Source organism: Mixophyes fleayi, chromosome 6 (genome assembly GCF_038048845.1).
Source record: "Mixophyes fleayi isolate aMixFle1 chromosome 6, aMixFle1.hap1, whole genome shotgun sequence".
In the NCBI taxonomy this organism is placed as follows: Eukaryota; Metazoa; Chordata; class Amphibia; order Anura; family Limnodynastidae; genus Mixophyes; species Mixophyes fleayi.
The window spans coordinates 216,716,502-216,737,105 of record NC_134407.1 but is presented as its reverse complement, the minus strand read 5'-3'; the positions used below and the strand labels follow the sequence as shown (position 1 = coordinate 216,737,105).

Sequence of the window (20,604 nt, the reverse complement as noted above, 5' to 3'; positions counted from 1 at the left end):
CACGAAATAAGACACAGGAGACAAAAATCTGTTCTTAGGGATTTTTGTAGCTGAAAAGAGACATGATTCTATTTTTTGATAACTGGATAAGAGAAGTGCACCGGTCCTGGAAGTACTGCAATACCAGGTCAATGCGTGGAGTGGACAGAGCAAGCTCTTCTTCCATCTCCCTGTTCTAAAAATCCATTTAATATATGGCCCCCAGATAGGGGGCGTATCAGATATTAAACTGATAAGAACAGATACTACACTTGATCTTAGCCAAAAGGCCGAGAAGCGATAACCCGAAAAGGGACCCAGGAAAGCGCCCGCTTCTCAGGCTAGGCCTGACAACTGTAGGAGACAGACGCACCACACACCGTATACTCTCTTCAGCGGCGGCGCACAACACTCCATTGCTGCACATTCTAGGCCCGACTAGCCTGAAAAGCCTGACACCTTCACTGGGACCCTCCTTACACCTCTCTGTCTGCAAAGGCACGCACATGAGCCGAGGACTTTTCAAACGAGATGCCTGCAGAATTTGCATTAACTCCTCCCCTTGACCATAAGTGCAGCGACGCCCGCTGATTAGTCAGCCTGCCGTTCCGTCCTCGTCTCCCCAGGCAATTAATCACACTGTCTGCCCAGCTTCTTTCGGAATATTCACAGCATGTCACAGAAACAGCACTTCAAGGTGCATCACAATTGTTTCTCGGGCCACCGGCAAGTAAATAGACAAGGAAGCTGCATGCTGCAACAGCAGGGTTCTAAAAGGTGTGTCATAATCCTCACTTGCCTTTATTATGTCACTGGGTCCACAAGAGGGAGACACACTACGTCAGATTGATAGTTCCATTCATTCGGAGATCCAATTGAATTAGCAAATCACAAGTTGCTCCATTAAAGAAATAATTGGATCAATGCAGTAATCCTTTTGGGCAAAGAAAAGGGTCTTCTTATCTGCAAATGCTTGTTTGCTAAAAGATAAGAAACAAAACAACAAAAAGACACAATAAATTGACACGAAATAAGACACAGGAGACAAAAATCTGTTCTTAGGGATTTTTGTAGCTGAAAAGAGACATGATTCTATTTTTTGATAACTGGATAAGAGAAGTGCACCGGTCCTGGAAGTACTGCAATACCAGGTCAATGCGTGGAGTGGACAGAGCAAGCTCTTCTTCCATCTCCCTGTTCTAAAAATCCATTTAATATATGGCCCCCAGATAGGGGGCGTATCAGATATTAAACTGATAAGAACAGATACTACACTTGATCTTAGCCAAAAGGCCGAGAAGCGATAACCCGAAAAGGGACCCAGGAAAGCGCCCGCTTCTCAGGCTAGGCCTGACAACTGTAGGAGACAGACGCACCACACACCGTATACTCTCTTCAGCGGCGGCGCACAACACTCCATTGCTGCACATTCTAGGCCCGACTAGCCTGAAAAGCCTGACACCTTCACTGGGACCCTCCTTACACCTCTCTGTCTGCAAAGGCACGCACATGAGCCGAGGACTTTTCAAACGAGATGCCTGCAGAATTTGCATTAACTCCTCCCCTTGACCATAAGTGCAGCGACGCCCGCTGATTAGTCAGCCTGCCGTTCCGTCCTCGTCTCCCCAGGCAATTAATCACACTGTCTGCCCAGCTTCTTTCGGAATATTCACAGCATGTCACAGAAACAGCACTTCAAGGTGCATCACAATTGTTTCTCGGGCCACCGGCAAGTAAATAGACAAGGAAGCTGCATGCTGCAACAGCAGGGTTCTAAAAGGTGTGTCATAATCCTCACTTGCCTTTATTATGTCACTGGGTCCACAAGAGGGAGACACACTACGTCAGATTGATAGTTCCATTCATTCGGAGATCCAATTGAATTAGCAAATCACAAGTTGCTCCATTAAAGAAATAATTGGATCAATGCAGTAATCCTTTTGGGCAAAGAAAAGGGTCTTCTTATCTGCAAATGCTTGTTTGCTAAAAGATAAGAAACAAAACAACAAAAAGACACAATAAATTGACACGAAATAAGACACAGGAGACAAAAATCTGTTCTTAGGGATTTTTGTAGCTGAAAAGAGACATGATTCTATTTTTTGATAACTGGATAAGAGAAGTGCACCGGTCCTGGAAGTACTGCAATACCAGGTCAATGCGTGGAGTGGACAGAGCAAGCTCTTCTTCCATCTCCCTGTTCTAAAAATCCATTTAATATATGGCCCCCAGATAGGGGGCGTATCAGATATTAAACTGATAAGAACAGATACTACACTTGATCTTAGCCAAAAGGCCGAGAAGCGATAACCCGAAAAGGGACCCAGGAAAGCGCCCGCTTCTCAGGCTAGGCCTGACAACTGTAGGAGACAGACGCACCACACACCGTATACTCTCTTCAGCGGCGGCGCACAACACTCCATTGCTGCACATTCTAGGCCCGACTAGCCTGAAAAGCCTGACACCTTCACTGGGACCCTCCTTACACCTCTCTGTCTGCAAAGGCACGCACATGAGCCGAGGACTTTTCAAACGAGATGCCTGCAGAATTTGCATTAACTCCTCCCCTTGACCATAAGTGCAGCGACGCCCGCTGATTAGTCAGCCTGCCGTTCCGTCCTCGTCTCCCCAGGCAATTAATCACACTGTCTGCCCAGCTTCTTTCGGAATATTCACAGCATGTCACAGAAACAGCACTTCAAGGTGCATCACAATTGTTTCTCGGGCCACCGGCAAGTAAATAGACAAGGAAGCTGCATGCTGCAACAGCAGGGTTCTAAAAGGTGTGTCATAATCCTCACTTGCCTTTATTATGTCACTGGGTCCACAAGAGGGAGACACACTACGTCAGATTGATAGTTCCATTCATTCGGAGATCCAATTGAATTAGCAAATCACAAGTTGCTCCATTAAAGAAATAATTGGATCAATGCAGTAATCCTTTTGGGCAAAGAAAAGGGTCTTCTTATCTGCAAATGCTTGTTTGCTAAAAGATAAGAAACAAAACAACAAAAAGACACAATAAATTGACACGAAATAAGACACAGGAGACAAAAATCTGTTCTTAGGGATTTTTGTAGCTGAAAAGAGACATGATTCTATTTTTTGATAACTGGATAAGAGAAGTGCACCGGTCCTGGAAGTACTGCAATACCAGGTCAATGCGTGGAGTGGACAGAGCAAGCTCTTCTTCCATCTCCCTGTTCTAAAAATCCATTTAATATATGGCCCCCAGATAGGGGGCGTATCAGATATTAAACTGATAAGAACAGATACTACACTTGATCTTAGCCAAAAGGCCGAGAAGCGATAACCCGAAAAGGGACCCAGGAAAGCGCCCGCTTCTCAGGCTAGGCCTGACAACTGTAGGAGACAGACGCACCACACACCGTATACTCTCTTCAGCGGCGGCGCACAACACTCCATTGCTGCACATTCTAGGCCCGACTAGCCTGAAAAGCCTGACACCTTCACTGGGACCCTCCTTACACCTCTCTGTCTGCAAAGGCACGCACATGAGCCGAGGACTTTTCAAACGAGATGCCTGCAGAATTTGCATTAACTCCTCCCCTTGACCATAAGTGCAGCGACGCCCGCTGATTAGTCAGCCTGCCGTTCCGTCCTCGTCTCCCCAGGCAATTAATCACACTGTCTGCCCAGCTTCTTTCGGAATATTCACAGCATGTCACAGAAACAGCACTTCAAGGTGCATCACAATTGTTTCTCGGGCCACCGGCAAGTAAATAGACAAGGAAGCTGCATGCTGCAACAGCAGGGTTCTAAAAGGTGTGTCATAATCCTCACTTGCCTTTATTATGTCACTGGGTCCACAAGAGGGAGACACACTACGTCAGATTGATAGTTCCATTCATTCGGAGATCCAATTGAATTAGCAAATCACAAGTTGCTCCATTAAAGAAATAATTGGATCAATGCAGTAATCCTTTTGGGCAAAGAAAAGGGTCTTCTTATCTGCAAATGCTTGTTTGCTAAAAGATAAGAAACAAAACAACAAAAAGACACAATAAATTGACACGAAATAAGACACAGGAGACAAAAATCTGTTCTTAGGGATTTTTGTAGCTGAAAAGAGACATGATTCTATTTTTTGATAACTGGATAAGAGAAGTGCACCGGTCCTGGAAGTACTGCAATACCAGGTCAATGCGTGGAGTGGACAGAGCAAGCTCTTCTTCCATCTCCCTGTTCTAAAAATCCATTTAATATATGGCCCCCAGATAGGGGGCGTATCAGATATTAAACTGATAAGAACAGATTTTTTGATTGAAAAAGTAGCTTTATTTTGTATAAAGTACAAAAAACACAGTTCATGCATTTCATTCAAGTGTACGCAGTACACCGTAAGACATGATCATGCATACGTTTTAGTACAATACAGGGCATAAAGTACAAGACATGACATCCTACACTATATACATCAAGTACTGCACTAACCATTCAAACTTTACAGTGTATTACAGTGCAATAAAATAACATTGGATGTGAGGGGGAGGTAGGTAAGAGGGGTAGGGTGGTGGAGTCACGAGCAAAAAGTTTTTATTGAGGACAGACACAAAGGGAAGGGTGCATAAATAGACATGACATTCAATAATACTTCATGCTGTGAAGGGGAATGGGTTGGAGGGGGAAAGGGAGGGGAGCACAAACCAAAGTTTTTTATTGAAAATAGACACAATGGGGAGGAGGAGAAGAGGAGACAACAATCAATCAATTACAATCAATCGTCGTCTTCATCTTCCTCAGGACTGTCAAGGGTGTTATAGTCTCTTAACAGGCTATGGATAAGCCTGCGACAGTCCTGGATGGTCATCTTCTCCCGCTTCAAGATGAGGCGGTTCCTGGCAAGCCACATAGCGTCCTTAAAACAGTTCATAAGGCGCCAGGCCTCCTGGATTGCCTCAACGGTGTGAGTCCCAGGAAATAATCCATAAAATACCGAATGGTATGAGAGGCAAGTCCTGGGCACACTGTCCTTAAGTTCATGTTCCAGGGCATCCAACAATGCCTGTGCAGTGGGACAGTCCCAAAAGATATGTTGAGCAGTCTCCCTCTTGGTAATACAAAAGGGGCAGTGAACATATCTGCACAGGTTTCGGGAGTGCATAAATGTCCTGAGAGGCAAACCACCCTGAATGGCCATCCATGCAATGTCTTTATGTCCATTAGTCAGTCTCTTAGAGGCCACATTCTCCCAAACATGTTTGGCCGTGGCCACAGGGAGCCCTGGAACAGACTCCATAATGTCCTTAGCTCTGATGAGCTTGTGGATAGTTTTAGGTTTCCACAAGTCTGGTTTAAGTCCCTCCAGATGGTGCTCCCTCACAAATTGTCCAACATCCAGGTAAAACCAAGGTGTAGTCCAGTTGTAAGGGAAGGAGCTGTCCCACTTGTCCCAACCAAGTTTCCTCCAAAGAGGAAGAAGGAAAAAGCGTGACATGGACTTCCCAGCAGAGCAAACGTTCTTTTCAAGGAGTGTCCTGCGGATACAGTTGCAAACAAAGAAGGCACGCAGCATGGTGGGGATATCCGGGATCCCTTTCCCACCTTTGTGGGGCTCCTTGTACATAACTGACCGCTTCACTCTGTCCATTTTGGAGCCCCAGATGAAGTGAAAGACTGTCCTCGTGATGGTCTTACAGACGGCAGCAAGAGGTGGCCAAGCTTGGGCCGTGTACTGAAGAACGGGAAGAATCTCGTTGCGCAGTACCAGTGCTTTCCCTTCGATGGTAAGAAGTCTGAGGCTCCACAGTCCAATCTTTTGCCGGACTGTTGCCAGTCTCTCTTCCCAGCACTTCAGGGCCGCCTCCTCTCCACCGAACCAAACTCCAAGAATTTTGATGAAGTCCGGCTTGATTGTGAAGGGGAATGCAGCGGGGGATGACAGGTGCCACTGACCAAACAGCATTGCCTCTGACTTCCCGCAGTTGACTTTTGCCCCTGAAGCTTGGCCGAAGTTGTTGCAGGTCTGGACGAGTGCTGCCACCGAACGCTGATCAGCGCAGAAGACAGTGACGTCGTCCATGTAGAGCGAACACTTGGCCTCTAGTCGGTCTGGACCCGGTGCGGTGATCCCTCTGATCTCTGGGTTTCGCCTGATGGACATCGCAAAGAGCTCTATACAACAGACAAAAAGGAGAGGTGAAAGAGGGCAGCCTTGTCTGACCCCAGACAGTACAGAGAAGGGGTCAGTCTTCCAGCCGTTCACCAACACCGAGCTGTAAATATCAAGGTACATCAGGTTAACATAAGAACAAAACATATCACCCAATCCAAACCTGCACAGAACCTTACGCATAAAACCATGAGAGACACGATCAAAGGCCTTCTCCTGATCAAGACTGACCAGGGCCACATGTGCGTGGCGGTCCTTGATATAATGAACCGTGTCCCTCAGCAGCGCAAGGCTGTCTGCAATCCTTCTACCAGGAATGCCACAAGTCTGATCAGGATGAACAATTCGCCCAATGACAACCTTTAGCCTGTTGGCTAGTACCTTGGCCAAAATCTTGTAGTCCACGTTCAGGAGGGAGATGGGCCTCCAATTTTTGAGGTCACATCTCTCTCCCTTGCGCTTGTACAAAATCGTGATCAAGCCTTCTCTCAGAGTAGGAGGCATCCTGCCCTCCACCACCATCTCCTCATACAGCTCTAGCAGGTCCGGGCCAATGAGGTCCCACAGCGCTACATAGAGCTCGGCTGGGAGGCCATCACTGCCCGGGGTCCTGCCCGGCCTAAAGGATTTAGCGGCAGAGTGCAGCTCCCCCAAGGTGAGGGGGGCATCCATAGCTGCCCTACCTGTAGGATCAATAGGGTTAGTGATACCTGACAGGAAAGATTCAGCTGCGTCGTCGTCTGTAGTCTTAGGGGAGTAGAGTTTGCCGTAGTAGTCTGAGACGACTCCCATGACGCCCTCCTTCCCCCTCCTGGGGGTGCCAGACTCGTCCCGCAGCTCAGTCAGGGGCGTGTGGCCGGAGTGGAGTTTTCTGAAAAAGAAAGAATTACATTTCTCACCCTTCTCCAGATTCTCCACCTTGGAACGGAAGATGATGCGATTGGCCTCTTCCTCGAAGTGCCTTTTCAGGCCCCCTTTGGCCTCAGCCAGATCATCCTTCACATCCCAGCCGCAGAGTTGGAGATCCAGCAGGGACTGCAGCTGACGCTGAAGTCTCCTGAAGTTTCTCTTCCTCTCACACGCCTGTTGGCGGCCTTTAGCCTGAAAGAAACTGCGAAACTTGCCCTTGACATACTCCCACCAGTTAGACATACAGTCAAAATACATTTTGTCATTTTTCCACATTACATAGGCATCCCTCAGCTCAACCATCACCTCTTCCTTTCCCAGCAGAGCGCAGTTCAGCTTCCAAGAGCCAGGGCCGGGAGGGAACCCGTGACCCAGAACACCTTCAAAGAGAATGGCCCTATGATCAGAGAAAAAGCAGGGAACCATGACATGCCTGTTTTGTCTTACCGCTCTCGATGTAAACACAAAGTCAATCCGGGAACGCACTGAGCCATCGGGGCGGCTCCAAGTATAATTCACAGAGCCGGCCCCCATAGATCCCACTGCATCCCGCAAGGATGCTTCGGCTACCATCTCCTGCAACAACCTGGAAGAAACATCAAGTTTAGCATTAGTACAAGAACTCCTACCATCTTCCTCTATAGGACAGTTAAAGTCCCCAGCCATCACTACCGCCCTGGTGGTTGCGAGCTGGGCCCGCAGGGTCTGGAAAAGCTCCAAACGCTCATTCTTACCCGGGGATGCATACACACAGATAAGCCTGATAGGCTCACCCGCCCAGGAGCCATCTACGATAAGCAATCTGCCGCAGACAAACTCCTGAACGGAATCTAATGTGAAGAGGCTTCCCCTGATAAGAATGGCGACCCCTGCAGACTTACAGTCACTCCCCCCAGACCAATAGGAGGGCCCGTGAGACCACTGCCTCCCCAGATGCCTGTAGGAACTAGAGAAAGGGAGAGAACATTCCTGCAACATGTAAACATCACATTTCTGACTGTCAAGAAAGGTAAACACAGACTGACGTCTAATCTTATCCTTCACACTCCTCACATTAATGGTAAAAAGAGAAAAGTTAGCCATTAGTTGGGAGAAAAAAGAGAGTTAGCACAGTCAATACATCAGTTACCCTCCTTGTCCGGTGGGACTTGGTCCGGTCTGCCCGTGTCCCCTTCGGGTGGGAGCAGACCTTTCTCCTCTAGCTGGTCGAATAGGCAGATTTGGGGCAGTTGTAGGAATTCTTCCTCCTCCTGCTCAGAATCCAGCAGCTCATCCACCATCTCTACCAGGGCCCCCTCTGACGGGAGAGGGTCCTCTTCCAGCTCGATTGCCTTTTTCTTGGAAGGGTCAGAGTCGCCAGCTGGGCTGTCCAGCTCTTTCCGCTTCCTCCTTTGTTTGTTCTCATCACCTGCAGACACAAGAGGGAGGAGGGGGGGGAAATCCTCCAGGGAAAGGGGGGGAGCTGCAGTAGCGGTGGAGGGGGTTAGTGCTACTGCAGGGGGAGGGGGTGTTGTGGCAGCGGGGAGGGAGGGGGGTGCTGTCACAACAGGGGTGGGAGATATCTTACCAGCTCTTGGCTGCGGTGTGGGCTTCTGTTGCTTCCTCTGGGCTGGTTTGGGCTGCAGGGCAGGGGTAGGTCCGCTTTCCGGCAGTCCAATCCAGGCAGCTGCAGCGTAGGATCTGGCCCTCTGGGGGCAGTCCCTGTAGATGTGGCTGGCCAGGCCGCAGAGGTTGCAGGACAATTTTCTTGGGCAATCCTTGGACTCGTGCCCCGCCACCTTGCAGTTCCTGCAGGCTGAGACCTTGCAGCTTCTCGCCATGTGGTCAGCTTCCCCGCATTTTCTGCAGTTCCTCGGCTGATCGGCATAGTGGAGGAGGCCGGCAGAGCCGCCCAGGGCAAAGCTTGATGGCAGGTGTTGGAGTCCGTCAGTTGCCGTGCTGTCTTTCCTCAGTCTGATGATAATGGACCACTTGCCTGTCCAGAAGCCGTTGACATCCAGGATCTTGGAGGGGTCCTTGACCACGGAGCAGAAGCGGCTCAGGAAGGTAGCGATGTCCTTACCAGGGGTGTGAGGATTTCTCATGGAGACCGTTACTCTTCTCTCCTCTCTCTGGATGGGGCAGTTCCCCACGAAGCGGGAGAAGGGAGACTCCGGTCTCGCAGTCTTCACTGCCTCCCAGTACCTCTTGCAGATGGCAATGGAGGCGAAGGTGATGTACCATATCCCTTTCAGGTAATTCTGCACGCTGAGGGTTTCAGCCTTGGAGAAGCCCTGGTCCAGGATCATCTTCTTGCCGAAGGTCTCGGCCGTCATGTCTGGGACCCTTCCTTCCACTTCCTTCAGCTTCAGGACCACGGTCTGCCTCATCCAGGGTTCCAGGGTGGGGGTCTTCTGGGGGGTGTCCTGGTTGGGCTGGCCTTGTCCGGCAGCAGCAGGGGCGGTGGAGGCAGAGGTTCCGGCCACGGGGAGAGGCTTCGGGGCGGTGTTCTTTCCTCCCTTCTTCCCAGGGGCAGGAGCAGGGGTGGAGGCAGGAGCTGGGGTAGCTGAGGCCATCGTCCTGGCTCTTCCTGGGGTAGAGAGGCTGGTCGTCCGGGGTGGAGGGAGCAGTGCAGATGTCCTCCCGCTGGGTAGAGAGGAGCAGGGGCTTCCGCTGAAGAGGAGGCGCTTCTTCCGGTGGAGCAGGGCCCGAGGAGAGGAGGGCTTCTTCAGCCGGAGGTGCTCCCGGCGTCTTCTTCCCGGCAGGCAGGGGGGGTCGGCAGCGCTTCTTCCCCGGGGTCGGTCTTCTTGCTCCTGGCCGGCTTTGATCGGGTAACACAAGTCTCAAACAGTTCCTCACCAGGGTTAGAGTGTGCTATCGGATGAGCCACACTCAGGTATGTCCTCTGGGTTTTGGGCAGGAGAGAGACAAGTGCACCATGCAGCAGAGTCTACATCAGCCCCTCACCAATGTTAGAGTGCGCTATCGGATGAGCCACACTCAGCATAACCTCCACCGGGTAGTTGGTAAGCTGATAAGAACAGATACTACACTTGATCTTAGCCAAAAGGCCGAGAAGCGATAACCCGAAAAGGGACCCAGGAAAGCGCCCGCTTCTCAGGCTAGGCCTGACAACTGTAGGAGACAGACGCACCACACACCGTATACTCTCTTCAGCGGCGGCGCACAACACTCCATTGCTGCACATTCTAGGCCCGACTAGCCTGAAAAGCCTGACACCTTCACTGGGACCCTCCTTACACCTCTCTGTCTGCAAAGGCACGCACATGAGCCGAGGACTTTTCAAACGAGATGCCTGCAGAATTTGCATTAACTCCTCCCCTTGACCATAAGTGCAGCGACGCCCGCTGATTAGTCAGCCTGCCGTTCCGTCCTCGTCTCCCCAGGCAATTAATCACACTGTCTGCCCAGCTTCTTTCGGAATATTCACAGCATGTCACAGAAACAGCACTTCAAGGTGCATCACAATTGTTTCTCGGGCCACCGGCAAGTAAATAGACAAGGAAGCTGCATGCTGCAACAGCAGGGTTCTAAAAGGTGTGTCATAATCCTCACTTGCCTTTATTATGTCACTGGGTCCACAAGAGGGAGACACACTACGTCAGATTGATAGTTCCATTCATTCGGAGATCCAATTGAATTAGCAAATCACAAGTTGCTCCATTAAAGAAATAATTGGATCAATGCAGTAATCCTTTTGGGCAAAGAAAAGGGTCTTCTTATCTGCAAATGCTTGTTTGCTAAAAGATAAGAAACAAAACAACAAAAAGACACAATAAATTGACACGAAATAAGACACAGGAGACAAAAATCTGTTCTTAGGGATTTTTGTAGCTGAAAAGAGACATGATTCTATTTTTTGATAACTGGATAAGAGAAGTGCACCGGTCCTGGAAGTACTGCAATACCAGGTCAATGCGTGGAGTGGACAGAGCAAGCTCTTCTTCCATCTCCCTGTTCTAAAAATCCATTTAATATATGGCCCCCAGATAGGGGGCGTATCAGATATTAAACTGATAAGAACAGATACTACACTTGATCTTAGCCAAAAGGCCGAGAAGCGATAACCCGAAAAGGGACCCAGGAAAGCGCCCGCTTCTCAGGCTAGGCCTGACAACTGTAGGAGACAGACGCACCACACACCGTATACTCTCTTCAGCGGCGGCGCACAACACTCCATTGCTGCACATTCTAGGCCCGACTAGCCTGAAAAGCCTGACACCTTCACTGGGACCCTCCTTACACCTCTCTGTCTGCAAAGGCACGCACATGAGCCGAGGACTTTTCAAACGAGATGCCTGCAGAATTTGCATTAACTCCTCCCCTTGACCATAAGTGCAGCGACGCCCGCTGATTAGTCAGCCTGCCGTTCCGTCCTCGTCTCCCCAGGCAATTAATCACACTGTCTGCCCAGCTTCTTTCGGAATATTCACAGCATGTCACAGAAACAGCACTTCAAGGTGCATCACAATTGTTTCTCGGGCCACCGGCAAGTAAATAGACAAGGAAGCTGCATGCTGCAACAGCAGGGTTCTAAAAGGTGTGTCATAATCCTCACTTGCCTTTATTATGTCACTGGGTCCACAAGAGGGAGACACACTACGTCAGATTGATAGTTCCATTCATTCGGAGATCCAATTGAATTAGCAAATCACAAGTTGCTCCATTAAAGAAATAATTGGATCAATGCAGTAATCCTTTTGGGCAAAGAAAAGGGTCTTCTTATCTGCAAATGCTTGTTTGCTAAAAGATAAGAAACAAAACAACAAAAAGACACAATAAATTGACACGAAATAAGACACAGGAGACAAAAATCTGTTCTTAGGGATTTTTGTAGCTGAAAAGAGACATGATTCTATTTTTTGATAACTGGATAAGAGAAGTGCACCGGTCCTGGAAGTACTGCAATACCAGGTCAATGCGTGGAGTGGACAGAGCAAGCTCTTCTTCCATCTCCCTGTTCTAAAAATCCATTTAATATATGGCCCCCAGATAGGGGGCGTATCAGATATTAAACTGATAAGAACAGATACTACACTTGATCTTAGCCAAAAGGCCGAGAAGCGATAACCCGAAAAGGGACCCAGGAAAGCGCCCGCTTCTCAGGCTAGGCCTGACAACTGTAGGAGACAGACGCACCACACACCGTATACTCTCTTCAGCGGCGGCGCACAACACTCCATTGCTGCACATTCTAGGCCCGACTAGCCTGAAAAGCCTGACACCTTCACTGGGACCCTCCTTACACCTCTCTGTCTGCAAAGGCACGCACATGAGCCGAGGACTTTTCAAACGAGATGCCTGCAGAATTTGCATTAACTCCTCCCCTTGACCATAAGTGCAGCGACGCCCGCTGATTAGTCAGCCTGCCGTTCCGTCCTCGTCTCCCCAGGCAATTAATCACACTGTCTGCCCAGCTTCTTTCGGAATATTCACAGCATGTCACAGAAACAGCACTTCAAGGTGCATCACAATTGTTTCTCGGGCCACCGGCAAGTAAATAGACAAGGAAGCTGCATGCTGCAACAGCAGGGTTCTAAAAGGTGTGTCATAATCCTCACTTGCCTTTATTATGTCACTGGGTCCACAAGAGGGAGACACACTACGTCAGATTGATAGTTCCATTCATTCGGAGATCCAATTGAATTAGCAAATCACAAGTTGCTCCATTAAAGAAATAATTGGATCAATGCAGTAATCCTTTTGGGCAAAGAAAAGGGTCTTCTTATCTGCAAATGCTTGTTTGCTAAAAGATAAGAAACAAAACAACAAAAAGACACAATAAATTGACACGAAATAAGACACAGGAGACAAAAATCTGTTCTTAGGGATTTTTGTAGCTGAAAAGAGACATGATTCTATTTTTTGATAACTGGATAAGAGAAGTGCACCGGTCCTGGAAGTACTGCAATACCAGGTCAATGCGTGGAGTGGACAGAGCAAGCTCTTCTTCCATCTCCCTGTTCTAAAAATCCATTTAATATATGGCCCCCAGATAGGGGGCGTATCAGATATTAAACTGATAAGAACAGATACTACACTTGATCTTAGCCAAAAGGCCGAGAAGCGATAACCCGAAAAGGGACCCAGGAAAGCGCCCGCTTCTCAGGCTAGGCCTGACAACTGTAGGAGACAGACGCACCACACACCGTATACTCTCTTCAGCGGCGGCGCACAACACTCCATTGCTGCACATTCTAGGCCCGACTAGCCTGAAAAGCCTGACACCTTCACTGGGACCCTCCTTACACCTCTCTGTCTGCAAAGGCACGCACATGAGCCGAGGACTTTTCAAACGAGATGCCTGCAGAATTTGCATTAACTCCTCCCCTTGACCATAAGTGCAGCGACGCCCGCTGATTAGTCAGCCTGCCGTTCCGTCCTCGTCTCCCCAGGCAATTAATCACACTGTCTGCCCAGCTTCTTTCGGAATATTCACAGCATGTCACAGAAACAGCACTTCAAGGTGCATCACAATTGTTTCTCGGGCCACCGGCAAGTAAATAGACAAGGAAGCTGCATGCTGCAACAGCAGGGTTCTAAAAGGTGTGTCATAATCCTCACTTGCCTTTATTATGTCACTGGGTCCACAAGAGGGAGACACACTACGTCAGATTGATAGTTCCATTCATTCGGAGATCCAATTGAATTAGCAAATCACAAGTTGCTCCATTAAAGAAATAATTGGATCAATGCAGTAATCCTTTTGGGCAAAGAAAAGGGTCTTCTTATCTGCAAATGCTTGTTTGCTAAAAGATAAGAAACAAAACAACAAAAAGACACAATAAATTGACACGAAATAAGACACAGGAGACAAAAATCTGTTCTTAGGGATTTTTGTAGCTGAAAAGAGACATGATTCTATTTTTTGATAACTGGATAAGAGAAGTGCACCGGTCCTGGAAGTACTGCAATACCAGGTCAATGCGTGGAGTGGACAGAGCAAGCTCTTCTTCCATCTCCCTGTTCTAAAAATCCATTTAATATATGGCCCCCAGATAGGGGGCGTATCAGATATTAAACTGATAAGAACAGATACTACACTTGATCTTAGCCAAAAGGCCGAGAAGCGATAACCCGAAAAGGGACCCAGGAAAGCGCCCGCTTCTCAGGCTAGGCCTGACAACTGTAGGAGACAGACGCACCACACACCGTATACTCTCTTCAGCGGCGGCGCACAACACTCCATTGCTGCACATTCTAGGCCCGACTAGCCTGAAAAGCCTGACACCTTCACTGGGACCCTCCTTACACCTCTCTGTCTGCAAAGGCACGCACATGAGCCGAGGACTTTTCAAACGAGATGCCTGCAGAATTTGCATTAACTCCTCCCCTTGACCATAAGTGCAGCGACGCCCGCTGATTAGTCAGCCTGCCGTTCCGTCCTCGTCTCCCCAGGCAATTAATCACACTGTCTGCCCAGCTTCTTTCGGAATATTCACAGCATGTCACAGAAACAGCACTTCAAGGTGCATCACAATTGTTTCTCGGGCCACCGGCAAGTAAATAGACAAGGAAGCTGCATGCTGCAACAGCAGGGTTCTAAAAGGTGTGTCATAATCCTCACTTGCCTTTATTATGTCACTGGGTCCACAAGAGGGAGACACACTACGTCAGATTGATAGTTCCATTCATTCGGAGATCCAATTGAATTAGCAAATCACAAGTTGCTCCATTAAAGAAATAATTGGATCAATGCAGTAATCCTTTTGGGCAAAGAAAAGGGTCTTCTTATCTGCAAATGCTTGTTTGCTAAAAGATAAGAAACAAAACAACAAAAAGACACAATAAATTGACACGAAATAAGACACAGGAGACAAAAATCTGTTCTTAGGGATTTTTGTAGCTGAAAAGAGACATGATTCTATTTTTTGATAACTGGATAAGAGAAGTGCACCGGTCCTGGAAGTACTGCAATACCAGGTCAATGCGTGGAGTGGACAGAGCAAGCTCTTCTTCCATCTCCCTGTTCTAAAAATCCATTTAATATATGGCCCCCAGATAGGGGGCGTATCAGATATTAAACTGATAAGAACAGATTTTTTTTTTTTTTTTTTTTTTTTTTTTTTTTTTTTTTTTTTTTTTTTTTTTTTTTTTTCTTTCCCAAAACCACTCAGTTTTAAACTCTTTGCCATCTGCTCAAAGATACAGATCTTAATATCGTTGCGTCATCCCATGCAAAGCTTAAACATCATCATGGCTTAGACTATACTTTTTAATATCTCTTGTTACAGTGCATCAAAAAATACAACCATATAAACACACCCACAATCCCCATAACCAAATACCACCCACTATTTTTATCCAACACCCTGTCTAAATTTCACCATATCCAACCATTTTTTAACCTTCCACACACCTTCAGCATCAAACCCAGCACCGCCTTTCCTTTTATCGAATTGATAACACATATAGAATTTCCCTAATATAATCCTCATAACATCATTTACCTCCCACTCTTCCCTTTTGTATACACACATATTTCTTGCATCCCACAATGCCTCCATTACACAAGCCATCAACAACCACATCAATCTCTCTTTCACTTTGCCACATGCACCAATCCCAAACATAGCCATCTTCCATGAAATCACATTCACCCCACCTAATTCCTTACATAGCCCACTCAAACCATTCCATACTTTCCGTGCAAACCCACAACCCCAAAACACATGCAACACAGTCTCTCTTGCACCACACCTTTCTCTAGGACAGTCCTCCGTTCGAACCAAATCACGCATTTTTTGCACCACACGCACAGGCAACACACCTTGCAAACCCATCCACACCACATCCTTCTGTCTATTTGTTACACCACACATTTCCATCTTCTTCCATACCTCGGCCGCTTCTTTTGATCTCAAGTACTCTATATTACACATACTCTCACGCTCACGAAACATCCGCATAACCTTCTTTTTTATACCAAAATCTTTCATACTCACACCCAACAAATCATTCTTTCTAACAAACTTTTCAACATATTCATACCACACCGGGCACCTAAAGGCCATCGGCACACTCAAAGATCTTTTCATCCATTGCAACCCACACAGCATCCATCCAGCCATATATCTAGTCATACACCCAGTCTTAGTCTTACCATCCAACACCCTCACAACATTCGCTATATAATTTACACCCAAAAATCTCTCAACATCCGGAAAATTCAATCCACCTTTCGCTCTCACTTTCACTACATCCTCACGCTTCAGTCTTTCCATCTTACACCCCCATAAAAATAAAAACATCATCCTCACAATCTTTCTTAAACACCCATACGGGGGAGGAAACACACACCCTACATATAACAATAACGGCAAAATCACACTTTTCACAACCAAAACCTTCCCAGTCATAGTCAATTCACGCAACATCCAAAAATCAAGTTTCCTCTTAACCTTACTGGCACATTCTTCCCAACTTGCACCCCCTTTCAGCTGCTCATCAAATTCCAAACCTAACACTTTAATTCCACCTTCCACACGCTCAGCTTCATCCAACCTCACATCCACATCACCAAACACTCTAAACTTACTTTTACCCCAATTTATTTTAAAAGCCGACGCACTACAGAAAAAACTAATATGTAGTCTGACTCTATTCAGCGCCGCTTGATTCTGACATACCACAACCACATCGTCCATGTACCCCAACACTTTTACACATTTACCACCACTCCCTGGCACTAACAGCCCTCTCATAACCTTGTCATTCCTGATCATCTGCAACAAAGGCTCAATCACACAGACAAACAACATAGGAGACATAGGACAACCCTGTCGCACACCAGACTTAACCAAAATTTTCTGACTCACCCACCCATTCACCAACACTCTACATAAAGCTTTATCATACAGACTTCTTACATTCGCTACAAACACACTTGGGAATCCCATTCTCAACAGCACACGAAACATAAACTCATGCGACACCCTGTCAAACGCCTTTTCAAAATCCAGACTTACAAGCACACAATTCTGTTTCCTTACCATGCAATCACCAATCAAATCTCTTACTAACATTAAGTTGTCACTCATACGCCTTCCAGGAACCGCACACACTTGGTCTTCACCTACAATCGTACCAATCACTCTCCTCATCCTGCCAGCCAACACCTTTGCATACAACTTATAGTCAGCGTTCAATAACGTGATAGGCCTCCAGTTACCCAACGTCCTTCTATCACCTTTTTTAAAAATCAATACAACCAAACCTTCACACATTGTCTCACTTATTCTGCCAGTCGTCCACATAAACTCACATACTTCCGTCAAATCCGCACCCATACATTCCCAAAAAGTCTTATACACTTCCACAGGCAACCCATCCGCACCTGGTGTTTTATTCTCATGCGCTTCATTCACAGCCACTTTCACCTCACACTCCAAAATATCATCCATTAAGTCATTCTTATCTAATTCACAAATCTCCTCAGTCAGACTATCCAGAACCTCGTCAGCCATACCCTGATCACATACCCTCCTTTCATACAACTCAGAATAAAAGCGCTCCACTTCATTAACCATTCTATCCCCTATCACTACATCACCCTCACCATCATACACACCATCCATATCCTTACTTGCACTACATATTTTCTTGAAAAAGAATCGAGTACACTTCTCATCTTTTTCCATACACTCCACTTTCGCACGAAAAACAATCTCTCTACCCCTTTCACTCAGAATTTTATTTATAGCACATCTTTCTTTCTTAATCTGTTCTTGCACATCCACTCCCATATCTCGCAATCTATACAAAGTATCCATTCTCTTATTGAAACATTCATACCGCTCTCTTCTCTCTTCCGCTTTCCTGTATCCACAACCCTTGAAATACACTTTCATTCTCCCTTTCACCCAATCCCACCATTCAAGCACATTGCCAAACTCACCCTTACGCTGCTTCCACCACACATACTTCCTTTCAAACTCTTTTCTTATTTCCAAATCATCCAACAATCTCACATTCAGCTTCCATACACCCCTTCCATACATATTCGCAATCTTCCCACTCACATTACATATCAAACACTCGTGGTCAGTAAAATACATTCTCACCTGTTCCATCCGCTCACATTCAATCCCTTTTGACACAAACACATAATCTAAACGTGAACTTACACCACCCCTATCTGCATGATATGTTGGCGGTGGTGGTCTCCCCAAACATACCTCAGCCACATCTGTCAAAGAAAAATCCAAAATAATTTGCTTCAACAAAAACCCTGTGACATCTACCCCTCCTGCTTGTTCACCCACTCTCCCCTCCTTTTCAATAATACAGTTCATATCACCAACCAAAATAATGGGGATTCTCCCCGGGAGAAATAACTTTATCTTTTCAAAAAGTTCCTTTCGCTCAACCTTACACGCACTCGCATACACACACATCACACGCACTTTCCACCCCCTATAACAAAGAAAAACAACAATACACCTCCCCTCTTCAATAACAATATACCTATCTAGTACCACACCCTTATTATTTACTATAATCCCAACACCATCATTTTTATTCACCTGTGAACCCGACCACACACACACCCCACCCTGCCACTCACCCTGTGGCAACTCCCTTTTCAACCCACACTCTTGGAGACAATAGACATCTGCATTAAACCCTTTTAGATCCTGCAGTATAACAGCCCGTCGCTGCCTATTGGTGATTAACCTTACATTTACTGACACTATTTTCAGGCTGATATTATCTATACCTGCCATTATTTTATAAAATTATGAAAAACAAGAACAAAACCTACATAGCGTCAACAATATTCATATTATTACAAAGCAAAACATGACCATTAACTAAAATCGACACAGTCACCCGTTGTCAGAATAATCCTCCTGACCACCCAGCCTTGCAATGTTTAGCACAGGCGTGCCAAACAACGAACTGGTCTCGACACTCCGTGGAGACATGTCCATTGGACTTCCGGGACTCTGAATCAAGGGAGTTATTTCCCCCGGACTATGAGCAACTCCAAAAAGATCCTTATCAATGGCTTCCAGACTCTTCAAAGGATCAGTTGGCATGGATGTACTTTCATCGTACCGAGGCTTCTTCTTGCTTCTGCCGTCCTGTATGGCCTTGCGCACAGGGATAGGTTTAACTGGTGCAGAAACATCCACCATCTCACTCTCATCATTAGGGTCAGTGTCCTCAACCCGGACAGCCTCACCCTCCATTGGTGATACAAATTCTTCAATATTTGCTGAGCCTGTTACAGTGTTCTCCTCAGCAGCCATTACTTGTAACAACCTTTCTGTTCTCTCACCAGCAGTTTCAGCTGCCAGTGACGTGACTTCACCGGATACACTAGGGGATCCATCATCCCGCCGCGCCACGGGTGACACAGCAGGCGCTACACCCCTCGCCACCTCCTCCCCATAAACAGTCCGGTGGACCTCCTCTTTCTCACTCTGTATTGTCAACAGTCTCGCCCCTTCCTCTCTCCTTTGCTGCACAAAAAGTGGGCAGGTCCTAAAGGTATGGTTAGCTGCCCCACACAGGTCACATTTTCTTTCATCAGGGCACCTGTTGGCTTCATGCCCCTCCCTGCCACAATTTTTACAAAATTTTCCTTTTGTACAATCCTGCATCAAGTGTCCAAACTGAAAACATTTTCTACAATACTGGGGTTGATTTGGGTAAAAAAGGAAGCATCTACTCCCACCAATCGAAAAGTTTGAAGGGGGGTGCATTGTTCCTCCAATATCATTGCTGTCAATCTTCAACTTCGCCCAGAATTTTATTTTCCCATTAGGGATAAGATATTTATTCTTCAACCGTTCACCAGCTTTGACGTACTCGCAGTACCTCCTCAGGAAGGCCTGTATATACTCTATCCCCAGGTAAGGGTTGTAGGAATGCACAGTGATTGGTATTTCTTGCCCTGAGAATAGACTAGACACCACAATCCCGCCCAATATAGGGCTATCCTTGTGTTTTCTCAAGATCTCAAAAACTCTTATACAGTCATTCCAAGTGAAAAAAGTAACATCGTAAAGCCCTTGTCTTGGAAAATCTTGCAGGCATAAAATATCGCTACTTAACTGAACTCTGCAGAACTTTTCCAGGACTTCCTTGCAAATGTAATCCAAATTACAGGACTCTTTTCTTTCTTCATCCACAGCAAAACGAATGGTGTTCTTTAAAGCAGCCATACTGCCAGTCGCACAATCCAAGATACCAAGGCTCCCAGACGATCACTCCCCGCCGCCGGGAGGCCCCACGGAAGGACCTCCAGAAAAACCCCCTGACCAGACCACGCTGGGCAATAAACCCTACACGTGATCTTGGCCAGAAGGCCGAGAAGCGATAACCCGAAAAGGGACCCAGGAAAGCGCCCGCTTCTCAGGCTAGGCCTGACAACTGTAGGAGACAGACGCACCACACACCGTATACTCTCTTCAGCGGCGGCGCACAACACTCCATTGCTGCACATTCTAGGCCCGACTAGCCTGAAAAGCCTGACACCTTCACTGGGACCCTCCTTACACCTCTCTGTCTGCAAAGGCACGCACATGAGCCGAGGACTTTTCAAACGAGATGCCTGCAGAATTTGCATTAACTCC

General features: G+C 47.0%; 8 non-coding genes and 3 pseudogenes across 8 annotated transcripts; all 11 read right to left on the bottom strand.

Annotated features, from left to right (window-relative positions):
• Positions 1-90: 90 nt before the first annotated feature.
• LOC142095705 (U2 spliceosomal RNA) lies at positions 91-281 on the bottom strand. Its single transcript, XR_012677892.1, has one exon. It is a non-coding gene; the product is annotated as a U2 spliceosomal RNA (small nuclear RNA).
• An 812-nt stretch (positions 282-1,093) lies between these two features.
• Positions 1,094-1,284, bottom strand: LOC142095703 (U2 spliceosomal RNA). Its single transcript, XR_012677891.1, has one exon. It is a non-coding gene; the product is annotated as a U2 spliceosomal RNA (small nuclear RNA).
• Positions 1,285-2,096: 812 nt separating this feature from the next.
• Positions 2,097-2,287, bottom strand: LOC142095702 (U2 spliceosomal RNA). Its single transcript, XR_012677890.1, has one exon. It is a non-coding gene; the product is annotated as a U2 spliceosomal RNA (small nuclear RNA).
• An 812-nt stretch (positions 2,288-3,099) lies between these two features.
• Positions 3,100-3,290, bottom strand: LOC142095701 (U2 spliceosomal RNA). The gene has a single exon (XR_012677889.1). It is a non-coding gene; the product is annotated as a U2 spliceosomal RNA (small nuclear RNA).
• Positions 3,291-4,102: 812 nt separating this feature from the next.
• On the bottom strand, positions 4,103-4,275 carry LOC142095852 (U2 spliceosomal RNA; annotated as a pseudogene).
• A 5,651-nt stretch (positions 4,276-9,926) lies between these two features.
• Positions 9,927-10,083, bottom strand: LOC142095948 (U2 spliceosomal RNA; annotated as a pseudogene).
• An 812-nt stretch (positions 10,084-10,895) lies between these two features.
• On the bottom strand, positions 10,896-11,086 carry LOC142095700 (U2 spliceosomal RNA). Its single transcript, XR_012677888.1, has one exon. It is a non-coding gene; the product is annotated as a U2 spliceosomal RNA (small nuclear RNA).
• Positions 11,087-11,898: 812 nt separating this feature from the next.
• LOC142095698 (U2 spliceosomal RNA) lies at positions 11,899-12,089 on the bottom strand. Its single transcript, XR_012677886.1, has one exon. It is a non-coding gene; the product is annotated as a U2 spliceosomal RNA (small nuclear RNA).
• An 812-nt stretch (positions 12,090-12,901) lies between these two features.
• On the bottom strand, positions 12,902-13,092 carry LOC142095697 (U2 spliceosomal RNA). Its single transcript, XR_012677885.1, has one exon. It is a non-coding gene; the product is annotated as a U2 spliceosomal RNA (small nuclear RNA).
• An 812-nt stretch (positions 13,093-13,904) lies between these two features.
• LOC142095696 (U2 spliceosomal RNA) lies at positions 13,905-14,095 on the bottom strand. The gene has a single exon (XR_012677884.1). It is a non-coding gene; the product is annotated as a U2 spliceosomal RNA (small nuclear RNA).
• An 812-nt stretch (positions 14,096-14,907) lies between these two features.
• On the bottom strand, positions 14,908-15,078 carry LOC142095933 (U2 spliceosomal RNA; annotated as a pseudogene).
• Positions 15,079-20,604: the final 5,526 nt, after the last annotated feature.